Source organism: Notothenia rossii (assembly GCF_949606895.1).
Source record: "Notothenia rossii genome assembly, chromosome: 10".
In the NCBI taxonomy this organism is placed as follows: Eukaryota; Metazoa; Chordata; class Actinopteri; order Perciformes; family Nototheniidae; genus Notothenia; species Notothenia rossii.
Genome location: NC_136908.1, coordinates 31,558,807 through 31,573,999, shown reverse-complemented (window position 1 = coordinate 31,573,999; position 15,193 = coordinate 31,558,807). Strand labels below are relative to the sequence as shown.

At 39.9% G+C, this 15,193-nt stretch overlaps 1 protein-coding gene across 6 annotated transcripts in view; it reads right to left on the bottom strand.

The window, feature by feature from the left end:
* LOC307023307 (semaphorin-6D-like) overlaps positions 1 to 1,122 on the bottom strand; it is a 262,682-nt gene extending 261,560 nt beyond the window's left edge. For all 6 annotated transcript variants that reach the window (XM_079656498.1, XM_079656494.1, XM_079656502.1 and 3 more), the window contains exon 1: positions 926 to 1,122. The gene's annotated coding sequence lies outside the window, so the exon portion shown is untranslated. The remainder of the gene's footprint in view (positions 1 to 925) is intronic.
* Positions 1,123 to 15,193: the final 14,071 nt, after the last annotated feature.

The window sequence follows — 15,193 nt, the reverse complement described above, 5'->3', positions numbered from 1 at the left end:
GTGCTAAGTGCGTTAGCATTTTTACGCTCAGGGCTCATTTAGACACTTCTTGTGAGACTTGTGTTTTGTTTTGGTAAAAATTGTTCGTATCGTCAGTTAGCTGAGTTTCGTCCCGTTAAGTGGGTATGACACATTACTCGGCTTTTAAATGTTAAGAAGCCCTGAGACACAGTTTCATGGAAAAAAAGAAGCCTGCAGCCGCCGGGCTTAACAGAATAACAAGTAAAACACAAATTGTGTAACCCAAATACTGGATAAACCCAAATGCTGAATTTGAAGGATCAGGAGTGACTAACCAGAAACCTCGACTTACTGAACAATCCATACATATCAACTTCCATTTCAAATAGGAAATTCCTCTTTTCTGAAGCTTAGGATATTTAGAGGGCTCATTCTGTGTCTGTAGACCCTGATCCCTCTGCAGACCCTGATCCCTCTGCAGACCCCCGTCATCCCATTCAGAAAGCTCGAGCATAGGATGAAGGGAGGAAGGTGACTGGAGTTAATGAAGCCACACACACACACACACACACACACACACACACACACACACACACACACACACACACACACACACACAGGCAGTTTGTTGTTGTTGCTGCGCGTGCTGATGACCGGGTGATTGACAGCCATCAATCAGAGCAGTCAAACAGACCTGCGTCCCATGACGCATGAAAAAAAGCACAATCATCAAACAGATGCTCGATGCATCTTAACCCATTCACACGCGCGGACGCACGGGCGTACATTAAACTGCAAGCACGCGCACACACAGTCATCACCGGGAGGAGCTGCACGCGCACACACAGTCATCACCGGGAGGAGCTGCATGCGCACACAGTCAACACCAGGAGCACACACAGTCAAACCGGGAGGAGCAGACACTTGGGGTTTCCTGCATTAAACGGCAGAAGAACACACTCACCTTTGTGGCTCTGCTGCTCCTCCAGAACACCAGACAGGATGTGCAGCCCGAACACACATGAATCCACAACAGCTCCAGCTATTTCCACAAAGAAGGGACCAAACGGGAATAAAGCCTCCTCCGGCACTGCTCCGTTATAAATCCACAGCGAGACAGAGCGGACAGACCGGGACAGACAGAAACAGTGTCCGCTCAGGCTCCAGACGACACAATGAGGCGTCTGAGCATCACCGCGGATCGGCCCCACGCCACGCCCTCCTCATTATCATAGCCAATCCTCATTATCTGCAGCCAATCAGAGGGCGGTTCGCCGGCCCTGATTCCACCCTCTTCAATTTTCAAAAGTAACTTTATCTCTCAAAGTGCCTAAATAATTAAAACCACTGTATCATGAAGATATTACAGAAAAATAATAAAACTACTGATATTATTTTCACAAGAAATTAAAGCCTATTTTTCCTTCAATTATTTCTCTCATCCAACAAGCTGTATCTATTAGAACATCATAAATGATATGAATTTACCTTTTCTTGTCTAATATTGTACTGTTTATTGTTATTATTATTATATTATATATAATATATACTGTATATAGATATATCTTTTTTTAATGAAATGAATAGACATTTATTCTCATCAGCACGTGTTTCTATTAGGGATAAGGGATTTGTAATGCATATGTTTTTTAATTATTATAACGTCTTAACGGTGTTACTGGGCGGGAGTTGTGTGAAATGCATTTCACTCATGGGAATGGATCCCTTAAATAAAAAAATGTATGACTAATGGAGTGAGAAAGAAGTGATACTCTCAGTATCCCTCTGCTCGTCTCTGCTTGCCTAGGGCGGGGCTATTCAACTTCATTAGCAAGTGGGCCAAATAGGAAATTCACAGGGGGTTTGTGGGTACACCATACTTTGTCCAGGAATCAATACAAACAACTCTTGCTTACAGTAGTGTTAATAGATACTAATACATTAAATGAACTACTCAAGTGCATCCCTTTTTTTTTTACTTTTATTGTGTAAATCATTACAGAAAGCAACCAGTCCATACAAAGGTAGGAAAGCTTCGGTTACAAGACTTGACACAAAAGTGCAAAATGTTGCATCTTTAAAACTAATTAACGATTACAAATGTAATAGAAATAGAACAAAGTAAAACAATAGCTATCAGACTCACAATAACATTCATATCTTGGAAACATTTTTACAATTTTCGAAACAGTAAGGCTTGTTTAAAGGACCATAAAATGAATGACAATAAAAACAGATCTGCAAACATACCATGCATCAGACTTCTGTCATGTTTAGCCTGTTTGAGTCAGTGAGCGAAATTACACTGCCTCGATTTAGCTATTTCAGCATAGTTTGGCTCATAAGTGGTAAGAGCAATCCTGAGACACTCATGCAACTTCTCATTGGTCATGGAGCAACGTGCCCTTGTTTTGATGGCATTCATATGAGAAAAGCTAGACTCACAAGTATAGGTAGATCCAAACATTGTAAGCATAAGCAAGGCCACCTTCCTCATTGTGGGGTACTGATACTGGAAAACACGTTTAGACCAAAAGTGCACGACACCCTCAGACTGCAGGAGCGGTTTTAAAGCAAAGGAAGACTGCACATCAACCAGCTCCATCTGAAAGAGGCTCTCATCAATGCAAGATATTACCTATTTTACTTTTACACAGAAGTCTGCATCAAGCTTGATGGAAAACGGGTCACGAGCAAACTGCAATACCTCAATTGGAATGCTGAAACCTTGGAATCTGTCAGTAAAGTTATCTGTCAATTTTGTCATGAAGTCTGTCATGAGTCATGACTGGCGTTATGTTTGCTCCAGGTGATGTGGTCATAAATGCACAGAGTTTTGGGAAGTGCAGCAATTTTGTCGTCATTAGGTATGTTTTGAAGATCGTTAGCTTTGTCTTGAAGGCACAAAGTATTTCAACCAAATCAGCGATATAGACTTTTCGCGACCCTGCAGTTCGCAATTCAAAGTGTTCAAGTGTCCAAAAATGTCACACAGAAAGTAAACATCTGCCATAAACTGTTCATCTAACATGCGCTCCAAGAGGTTTGTAGCTCGTTTGTGCTTACTCGTGCGAAGGAAAGACACAATCTCCTGGCGGAGTTCACAGAAACGATCCAGGACCTTTCCTTTGCTGAGCCATCGGACATCGTTATGGACGAGTAAGTCCGTGTGTTCAGCAAACGTGTCAGCAAGCAGCTGACACGTCAGGCGGTGTTGTAGGCTGGAGGTTGAGCGAATGAAATTCACAATGTTCATGACAGTGTCCATGGTGTTTTTCAAATCACCACTGAGCTTTGCACACAACACAGATGAATAATACAGTGTAAATACTGCATGTGTGGGCAGGGCCGGCCCTGACCAATTTGCTGCCCCAGGAAAGATTTTAGCTTGCACCCCCCCCCCCCCCCCCCTATGATTTGTTTGATTTATTTTAAATTAACACAAATACAAAATTAAAACCTATAATTGCACACTAAAACCATTATTTCAAAAACTAACAATCTCACATAAACCTCTGGATTTTACTGGGGTTGGGGAAGTTCAACTTGATTTTGGGGGGGGGGGGGTGCGCCATAGTTTATGGGCGCTGTACGCAATATAGGCGTAGTTATATTAGTATAAGATAATAAGATGTACTTTGTTGATCCAAAATCGGGAAATTGTGTTGTTATGAAATAAAAAAGTGTTTTTTTTAAATTTCTAACTCTTTTTTTCTCCCCAATTTTTGGCGCCCCCGATGGGTTGATGCGCCCTTAGCATTCGCCTATACTGCCTATGCCAAGGGCCGGCCCTGTGTGTGGGGCTATGGCAGATAGACGCGCCACCAGCCCCTGCACTCTGCTGATCATAGCTGGAGTGCTATCAGTGACCAACAGGCACACTTTTTTTAAATCCAGTTGACGTTCGTTAAAAAACGAGACTATATTTTGAAAGATAACCTCACAGGTAGTGTGTCCCTACAACGGAATAAGCCCCAGAAGTTCTTCCCTAAAGCGAACTCCATCGAAAAAGCTCACATAGATGCACAGCTGAGCCATATCAGTACAGTCAGTTGATTCGTCCACAGCGATTGATATCAATTCTGCTTTTCGAAGGTTTTCCAAAAGCTTCCCCGACACAACCCTTTGCAAGTAGTTCCATTCTGCGAAGTGTTGTTGTGTCTGAGAAAGGTGCTTTTTTAATATCTGAAGTGACGCTGTCTTTTAATTTTTGGTCAATAACCACTTCATCGATGACAGCAAGCATGCACTCTTTAACTGTCTCCGCGTCGTTAAACGGCCTCTTCTGTCTGGCTAGTGTCCAGGCTACTCGCAGGGATGCTATCGTAGCTCTCTCTTGTTCCGTGCAAAAGCGACTAAAAGCCACTTGACTCCGTTCAAATTATGCTAGCAGTCCCTGTACTTTCCTTCTCCGTTCCTCTGAGCCCAGGGGAAAACTGGCATAAAACGAGCCGTGATTTGAGTTGTAGTGTTGCTTTACGTTGTATTCTTTCATCACGGATATACTTTCGTTGCACAATAAACACACCGGTTTATTACTTGTTGCGGCTGGTAAAGTAAATACATATTTGTCAGTCCATTCATTCTGGAATTGGCGATTTTCCGAATCAACTTTACGTTTCTTGGGCTTAAAGAGAGACATCTTGAAGCTGTTACTCGCTGTTACTCGCTAGCCCGAGAACCTAGTGTGTAACGTGAGTTTGACTGAGCCAACAACACATTCTCACTCCCGACCCGTCACATATTGACGTACGGTCAGGGCCCCTCCCCGTCACTCTATTACGTACAGGGTACCCCTTGGAAATCAGTTTTCAACGGGCAGGGCGTCCCATTGACTTGCATACACTCAAACAAATGCCTTGACTCAACAAAGAAAATCAACGCAACAGTTTGCATCGATGTTTATTGAATTAAGACAACTTCTAATGAAATTGTCTTAAAGCAACAAAGTTATTTGAAGTAGGGGAGAAGGCTTTTCCTCTACAATCAGACGCGTTTTTAATTACCACTTACTTAATAATTGGTAGCATAAACACAAGTTTTGAAGTTGATTACTCAAAAATTAAGTTGTTCCAACTTGTTTTACCGCATGATTTAAAAGGAATTTTAAGTTGTATGTACTTAATTACCCTCATTGTGAACACACGTTTTTAACCATTTATAAATTAAGCGATATGCATGTCCTTTTGAAGCAAATAAAAAGATAGGTGGGCGCATAAGAGATAATGAATTAGGTAATTGCATACTTTTTAAACTGTCACTCTTAGCTAATTCAGAGCCATTATTAACAGCTGCTAAAGCAACGCTGGTATTGCTTTCAGCTATTGAGTCTGCATGTGTGTGTCATCATGGCAATGTGGTCCTGAAGACACAGAGGTGGTTTTCAGTACTTTGCCTAGTGTTTAAATGCATGTGGGCAGATTTTGTCAATCACAACCGTGCAAGTTTTAGTGTCTTCTCATCTTTTTTGCAGGTTCCATACAATATTTGAACTGGTTAAGTGAAGAGCAGAAGCCACTTTTCACATTTTACACAATCCTTTTCCCATGCCATTGCTGTCAACACCTATCCATGCTGAACGTTGTTAAGATATTATTGATTGGGGTGTGGCCAAAAGTGCAATATGATTCAAAATGTAACTGACAGAGAGCAGTACTTTTGTCCTGTGTTTTTACCAAGCGTCAAACCCTGGGGAAGAGCCGGGACGCCAATTCGGAAGTGCCACAAACTGCAGTTCATCTAGTAGCCAGTAGGAGCAGTCTGCAGAAGGGAGCAATTTCCATAGACCCCCATGTTAAAATGTCCAACTTTACAGCAGAAATAAACATGTTTACATCGTGGTTCAAAAAACCATATTCTCTGTATAGTTAGATCCCCTCTTCATGAATATGGATTGGGGGGGTGAATTTTTTCTCAACTCATCTGTTTAATTAATATTAAGCCTTAAAGTTATGCATATATTAGGGCGTGGTCACATTGAGTGACAGCTCCATTCAATGACTGCTGCTGCTAGCTTCTTGTCTCTCTGCTAGCTGCTCTGTGAAGCTAGCTACAAGGAGTCTGCCTGCTCAGTTCATCCAGGGAACATAACTTGATCCGGCCGTGATTGTTTGTTCTTCATGCTTATATATCGGACTATTGTGGCTCGCTCTGCGGTTAAAACAGACGGTGCATTAATGCGGTTTTGCGGTAAGTGAAATTTGAGTATTTTATTTATGTGTTAATGATTTTAATCAGCTATGTAATGAATGTTAAGGCTTGGGTTAGCGTGTAAGCGAGTAGCTACATCGGTACTAACAATGCTAATAGTAGCCTCCAAGTTAAAATCATAGACTATATATAAAGGTTAAAACGAAATAGACAAGTGTTAAGCGTTAAGTGGGATAATACTGTACAACAAACGGCTTCTGTTTGAGGTTGATAAAATAAGGTCATCCTTGTAACTTAGAGAGATATTTGATTACAGATGTAGCACTGAATTTCGGACTCCAGCTTACAGCTTCCTGCCTACGGCCTGCCAAAGACCAGTATAGAGGAATGTTAAGCCCTCCCACTATTTTCCAAGAGGGCGTTGCCAGATTTTCAATTTCAGGTTTTAACCAGGAGATGGCGCTTCATTCACAAATACAGAAAGACAAGTTTCATGGACTTTCAGTTGTGTTTTGAAGAGCATTTGAACACATCAATATTTTAGATCAACTAAAGCATATCTAATCTTGTAATTCAATAATATATAGTCTTTATATATTAAATAATCATAATTATAATGTAAATGTTTACATTACACTTCTTTATTTGTTATGCTCATACTTTAACCTTTACAATCGTTTGCTTTAATATGCAGTATATTTTTGTGTTTGCTTCCTCCTGCTCCCTTTCGGACACATACTGTATGATTTATTATTATTATTAATATGAAGATAATATTAAGATAAGATAAGATGTTACTTTATTGATTGAACATTTTAGTTTAGAATGTGCTGTCCCACGGTAATTCAGAAGGCTCACATGTCACATTCCGACCATTATTTAAAACAATAGGTGCTTTCACACCGTCTACAGTTTGATTTGAATAGAGGGAGCTCTGTCAGTTTTCGAATTACCCATTTGCTTTCGGGGAGCCCTATTTTTCAGAGCACATCCTGCTACTAAATATGTCACACCCACGCTCTGTTGACTGGTGCAGCAGCGCGGATGCGATCAATTGCTATAAAAACACTCTTCTACTAATACTGACGGTGTCACTATGCCGGCGGATGTGGCCGTTGTTGAAGCCTCTTCAGGCTCCGCATCGGCAGGCCTCTCCCTCGGTGCGGAGCTGTCAAACTCGACCCTAACGCCGCTTACAGCCGGCCAACTAAAAGTTGTTTTCCATTCACGTTGTCCTTTTTAGACTCCTTCGCTTCTTTGCTTGTGAATCCAAAAGCTGTAACGCTTGGCTGTTTTCGTTTTGCCATATTTTTTTATTACACAGCCAGAGTTAAAAAAATATCAATATGAACATTTCAAATACCGCGCCGGCATCACCGCCATAACCATAGCAACGTAAGTAAGAATGCAGTGCCGCCACGTACAGATGGCAACACCCAGACATATTCACAAATATAAAACAAATATTCAGAAACTGTAATGAACAATAACTATTATTTATTTCAAGAACTGTTATTTACAGAAACTCAACATTTCTAATCTGTGTGACACAAATATGCACGATTGTTTTGGGCTCCCCCTATTTATCTCAAAGTCAGCCATCAAGGGAGCTCCCTCCCTCTTCGGGGGAGCCAAGCTCCCCCTAGCTCCCCCCCATTTCGAACAGTGTCTGTGGCTGAATGGCCAGCGATTAGGTGCGGCGCATTTATCATCGGTGATCAGAGCTAACTGCCTGCCTTCAGATTTCATTTAAAAAACAGATCTGATTTGAAGACTATTTCTGCGCTCATAAAGAATGATAAGAATAAGAATAATGCGTATTGAACTGGTTTCATTAATTAGTGAGTTTATTTAACACTAGAACCGCCAATCGGGTCAATTTGTGTGATGTGTGTTGTGTGTGTGCAATGTAGCTTTTTTTCAATAAAATATTAAAGTCTCCCAGTCCGTGACTTTTCCTGAAAGTGTGTTATGTAGCACCCTATGTTGTTAAAAATTGCATTCTAATAGCGGGATTTGACGGGTTTAGGTAGGCCTATACAAAAACCTCTGGCGGTTGTAGTGTTAAGGTAATTAGGTACAGTAGAAGCCCTTTTTTATCAGTAACGAATTTAGCAATTGAACATAAAAGTCAACTAACTGAGGGTCACTTGCAATGACAGTGTTGTGTCTAACTGTAAGCTTGTCACTCAGAGTAACCTACCGTTAATTTAGCTGCTGGAGAAGAAAGATCAAGGGGGGAGGGGGGGAGAGAGCTGTGGTTGATGGGCCATTAGTTGTATAAATACACAGCTGAGAGCTGCCGTTTCATTCAGACTGTTTAAAAAACTGTAACAACGGACTATTTTTCTTAGCGGATGCATGTCAATTTAAATCAATACATACAACTATTTTTTAAATCAATACATACAACTATTTTTTAAATCAATAAAAACATTTTCTAAATCCATAAAAGCATTTCAATTAATATTGGGAGTCATGTCGTTACTTTGTTGAGAATGTGGCCGTGTAATAAGCGGGATAATTTGCAGCGACTTGTTCCTTATGGGGAAAATAACACCCGTCATGTGTGTGTAGAGGTGTGTGTGGTTAAAACACTTTCATGAAGTGAAGGAATTTCCTTCTATAAAACAGCTGTGGGCAGCAGTGAGTGTCACGGACATGAATTCATAGATCAAGGCAGACTGGTGCACACACTCTCCTGTCCTGCCAGGCGACACGCCCGTTCTAAGCCGTGTCCCTCTCTCCTCACATCCCAAGCATCCCCACAAGTGTATTATGTTGTTACATCGTTTCAGATGTTATGTTTCAGTTGTGCTCTGTCTATGTTCAGTGATGCAAACTTGTCACCTTTCGGCGAAATTCGCCGTTTTGAATCCAAAATAAGTCGTTTGTGTGACTCATGTAGATCTGGAATAAAAATATGTTTGGGGTATGGGGGGGGGCTGGGACCCGGAGTAATCTGCGGCCGTGAGCTGTTATGTGCCATCATGACACGCATGGTGTTCTTTTTTATATATTATAATGAAGTACGAGCTGTGTGCTCGAGTCTTCCTGCCTGTCGGCTCTGCTCATGGATGTATAATAAGGCTCTGCTGCTCCGAAATGATGGTCTAGCTTCAGCAGCTACATTACCTACGGGTGCGTTCGTTAATATTAACTGTGCGTCTGGAGTCACTGTGGCACAGACTGGACCGCTGGTGAACAGCTGTTAGAACGGGCTGTTCAGGTGTTCAGAGCAGAGCTCCCTGTCGGAGCGGCAGAGCGTGATGTGAACTGAAAAGTTTTTCTGTGGCAATATTATTTAAGGAATCGTTGAGCTAGCTAGCTAGCATACATTGTCACTATCTGCTAACGTTAGCTTTAGCCTTCTATTTCTAATAGTTTTTTTCATAGGCTATAAACAGAGGTGGTATAAGTATATATATATTGTACTTGAGTAAAAGTAGAAGTACTCAGATCTTGTACTTGAGTAAAAGTAGAAGTACTCAGGTCTTGTAGGCTACTTGAGTAAAAGTAGAAGTACTAAGATCTTGTACTTGAGTAAAAGTAGAAGCACACAGATCTTGTACTAGAGTAAAAGTAGAAGTACTCAAATCTTGTACTTGAGTAAAAGTAGAAGCACACAGATCTTGTACTAGAGTAAAAGTAGAAGTACTCAAATCTTGTACTTGAGTAAAAGTAGAAGCACTCAGGTCTTGTACTTGAGTAAAAGTAGAAGCACACAGATCTTGTACTAGAGTAAAAGTAGAAGTACTCAGGTCTTGTACTTGAGTAAAAGTAGAAGTACTCAGATCTTGTACTTGAGTAAAAGTAATAGTACCAGAGTGTAGGAATACTCTGTTACAGTAAAAGTCCTGCATTCAAAATGTTCCTCAAGTAAAAGTAGAAAAGTATTATCATCAAAATATAGTGAAAGTAGCGACAGTAAAAGAAGTCATTGTGCAGATTGGTCCATTTCAGAATAATAGATATGATATGTTTTATAATGATTGATCATGAAAGTGTTCTCAAAGCTGGTAAAGGTGCAGCTAGTTTGAATGACTTTGTATACTGCAGGGTAGCTTGTGGATTTACTCCAGGTGGAACTAAAGTCTGATTTAACACTTGATTATATTTCACTTAATTAATCCAGATCTGTGAAGTAACTAAAGGTATTAAATACATGTAGTGGAGTCAAAGTACACCATGTACCTCTGAACTGTAGTGGAGTAGAAGAACAAAGTAGCAAAACATTGAAATACTTAAATAAAGTACAAGTATCTCAAAATTGTGCCCAAGTATAGTACTTGTTGAGTTTATGAACTTAGTTACTTTACACCATGTGGCTATAAAGATAAAAAAAACTTAAGCCTTGCACAGAGGCACGAAAAATACATTTTCAAAATGCTCAACAGTGCTGCCAAAATTATAAACTGACTGCTCCACAATTTAAAATAAATGCTTTTATATATTTCTATTAGATGTGACTCTTTGGCGTTTCTGTTATTATTAACACTGCTGCTTTAGTTGTTCTGACTGCTAAAATCCTCTGTCATTCCTTGGGGTGGGGGAGCCGGGGGCTCGGATCCTTGTCACCTTTTTCATACCTGATGAGTTTGCATCCCTGTATGTTGAAAAGCCTTAATTCATGTAATAAAAACATCTCAGGTCAGTAACACTCAAAGCTAAATGTGCAATACCATGTTCAGCTATGTTACTATTTATAATGTTATTGTTGTTACATCAGAAGATGTACATATTGAAATGATTTCTTAACTTACAGGAGGCTATTTTTTACAATGTGTGTTGGAAGGATTTATTACATTACAATGAATATTGTCATTGTTGAAGGCTTTTAGAGAAGGGTGAACTATAAGCTTGAATTACATAACATTTCATACCTAAAAACATAAAAGCCACAATAAATAAATCACAATTAATCTAGTTATCTTTACCTCCCGTATTGCTTTCAACCCACCAGCTTTTATGGTGTTGTTACGTCACTAACTGTAAGCTTGTCACATACAGTCTATGGTCACTCAGAGTAACCTACTGTTAATTTAGCTGCTGGAGAAGAAAGATCAGGGGGGGGAGGGGGGAGAGAGCTGTGGTTGATGGGCCATTAGTTGTGTAAATACACAGCTGAGAGCTGCCGTTTCATTCAGACTGTTTAAAAAACGGTAACAACGGACTATTTTTCTTAGCGGATGCATGCCAATTTAAATCAATACATACAACTATTTTTTAAATCAATAAAAACATTTTCTAAATCCATAAAAGCATTTCAATTAATATTGGGAGTCATATCGTTACTTTGTTGAGAATGTGGCCATGTAATAAGCGGGATAATTTGCAGCGACTTGTTCCTTATGGGGAAAATAACACCCTTCATCCAAATGAGGATCTCTCCGCTACACTTTGGGATCCTGATCGACCGACGAAGCTCCATTAAAATATACATATTTTTGGTGAATTACTGAGTTTAGGCACGTTAATAACGTTTTAATGAAGTTGAATACAGTATATTCATATGTGTCAGTGATTTCATGTCAATTCGGCGAACATAAACATAAATGATCGTGGTGAAGATGATGATTAAATTAGGATTACAAATCGAGAGCCGGGCTGCATTTCCTCCCGTTCGTTTTTTTCGAATAACAAAATTATTTTGTTAAATAACAACATGGTGATGTTTTGTAAATGATTACATGTCTCTTATTTAGCACAGTAGTATGATATCCGTGACATATGGATCTTAACAAAGTTCCGCTGTACATCCAGCATACTGTATCTCACTTTATTTCACATGAGCTCCAGTGTGGAACCCCACTGCACCCCCTGATGGATCAATGATCCATTGCAGCTGGCTTCATTATAATTTCATTTATCTATCACGGGGGCGGTCTCAAGTCAAGCTGGAGGTTTTCCTTTGAGCGAGGGCAGATCACGTACCAATCACGGCCCTCGCGTTTCAAACTGTCTGAAATGAATCGCTACATCTGTATGTAGGTACGAACTGTATGCATCGCTAAGGTTAATTTAAATTGGCTATGCTCAAGTATGTAGACAAGCTAATGTCGAAGTAGTGTATGTGAAATCAACCTCACAATAAGATGTGTGTATATTACAATTATTAATGTCATATTTCAAGAGGATTACTTAGATATTACAATATGGTTGGTTGATCTGGAGTTCATTATTGAGCTTACACGTTAACGTCACAGTCATCTGAAGAACGAACCCAAACCTTGTTGTTTTTATTAATTGCATTACCAAATGGGTATCAAATAAACAGTAAGCATTGGTAACACAACTTCCAAAGTTACAGTAAAATAAAAAGGACCCTGACTCGGACAATACACAATCCAACATGTTCAACAGAAGAGAATCAGTTATATTGTTTGTACACATGGTACTTTACATATATATATCTGTTTGTTTAAGGTGTCCAGGTGATGCAGACAGGCTGGACCAGAGAGTGAGAGACAGAACTGGACTCCTCACAGCAGTGAACTTCAGCACAGGTATGAAGACTCTATTTTTCATACTGTACAAAGAATCAAGAAAGATATTGGTTTAAACCAATGAAGTATTGACTTTAATACACTGATATGCATTCCATTAAACAATACTAGATCACCTACACACAAGTGAAGTTGAGGGGTTTTTCCATGCAAAAAGTTACATTTAGATGTAGACAAGCAATATGATTTTGTCAGCTTTCTAATTTAATGTATTGAAGGCAAAGATATTTAACACAGTGAGAACTGCTACTATTTATCTCTCAATATTGTCTGTAGAAAACGTGGTAAAAGTTATTCTTTCAGTGAGACAACAGAGCAAGCTTCTACAGTTGCACTACATTTTGATAACAGTTCAATATTATTTTGATAATAACATACATTTCAATGTTGATGAACTTCATAATATTCATTCATGATCTGATTGTCTTTGTAGCTCACTGTTGAAATAAAAAAAAACATTACAATTACAAAATAATTATATCTAAAGTACAGCCCCTAAACACACAAACACACCGCTTTCATAAATAAGACACTTGTTCTGCAATAATATGTTTTATGTTTCCTGTAATATTTTTTAGGAAATAACATGCCTGAAAGACACAACATGTTCTCCTTCTCTGAGGGTCAAGAAGAACATCCAAGAGGAAAACTAAAAGCTGATGCTATGAGATTTTAAGACCAGTACACTAAGAAACTACTTTTATTGTAAAAACAGTCAGCTGATCGAATGCACCTATTTCCACATCTACACTCCATCAGCTGATTATTTGTATTTGCCTCGCTTTATGAGCTTCACATCGCTTGTGCCTTGTACCGCAGAGTTTGCAACGTCACAAATAATTGGGGCCAATCTTCAGTCCGATGTGAATGTGTAATCTAACATTTTCAGTAAGACTAATGGACAAAAGGAGTGCAAATACAAATACAATTTATTGAAATGTGAACCAAAAGTTAATCAAACATGTTTTAAATAAAATGCACATATGGACAGAAGGTGTAAACCTATTAAATGTATAAGTAAACACATTTAGTCAAATAAAGTGACAGACTAGGCCTGTGCAGTTGGTATCAGCTTTGCCCAGCATAAACATATTAATATTTGCTTGATTTCAGTGTTGAATTTAGCACAATTTCATACAAACGTTAAGGGATTTTAAGATTCTGAAGTAATATGCTAAAAACTCAATAACTTAGATTATTATTTATAGTTTTGCTGAATAGTTTCATGCAGTGGCGTAGCTGTGGGTGGGCCTGGGCCCACCCACATGCACGTCTGGCCCACCCACAGCCAATCAGCGCTTCATAGCGCAGAGCTGGGAAGCCCAGAAGGAAGTGCCACAAACTGCAGTTCATCTAGTGGCCGACAGGGGATGGATGCAGAAAGGAGCAATTCCCATATATTCATCCCGCTTTCGTTTCATTAGTATGCATACAAAAGTGACAGGTCACACCTCCCCCCATTATGCAAATGAGCTAAGTCCCGCCTCCCCTTTGATCGAGGTGTGAGATCTCAAGTAGGTGTGATATCCCAAGTAGGTGTGAGATCCGTCGATAGTTGATGTGTATTCACAGGTGTGAAAAGCCCCCACTGTTGCGCCTTATGGTGTATCATAAAAAATGTTTCAATCACATTAGTATGCATAAAAAGTGACAGGTAGGCCCGCCCCCAAGTCTATTAAAACAAAATGCTGCTTCCATCACATTAGTATGCATAAAAGTGACAGAAGGGCCCGCCCCAATTATGTGATGTCAGAAGACCGAGGGGGTGGAGTGAGATAAAAAAAAAAAGAACCCCGTGCAGATAAAAAGCCAGTCATTTCCAATCATCAAGTCATCTTTCCAAAAAGAAAAAATGGCCAAGGGACGCCTCGATATGGGTTTAATCAGCGAGACGCCTGTGACAACTTACCGCCATCCGTCCGGAGCGCCAATCAAGAAACGGATGCAGTATCTGTGCCGGGTTCGATCACCTCCGGTCGAAGATCTTGAAGAGAAATGGCTTCTGGAAAATGAACATGTTTGGGGATACGTATTCAACTATATGGCGAATGAACTGCATTTCTACAATCTGAAGAATGGAGAAACGTATGGATCCCACAGTGTTAAAGCGACGTTGACCTCAACAGATTGGGCTGTGTTAACTCTGGTGTCTTCCAGAGATCTCCACGCAACCATTGTATCGGAAGAAATAGTGCATCAAGAAAATACTGTGAAACCAGCGGTGTACAAGATATTTGCAACAAAAAGCAAAGAAACGCAAACAAAAAGCGAGATCAGAGAAGAGTTTTCACCGTTACCCCTCAATGTGGAGGAAGAAGAAGGAAATATCCCACCGCCGCCAGAAGTGAAAAGAGTCCTGACAAGCACCGTCTGGGAAACTAAAAGCGGAGCATCTGGGCGATGGTATTACCACGCAAGCCGTTTGCTGATGCAGGGGGGAGGGGTTCTCTCTAAAACACAGTGTCCTGCCATCTTTCTCTGTTTCTGCTGATGTGTAAAATATACAAAATAACGTTTTATATACTTACTCTCTTGTTAAAAGGTGATGAAGTTTGTAGCATAAGCCAGCCATCAGT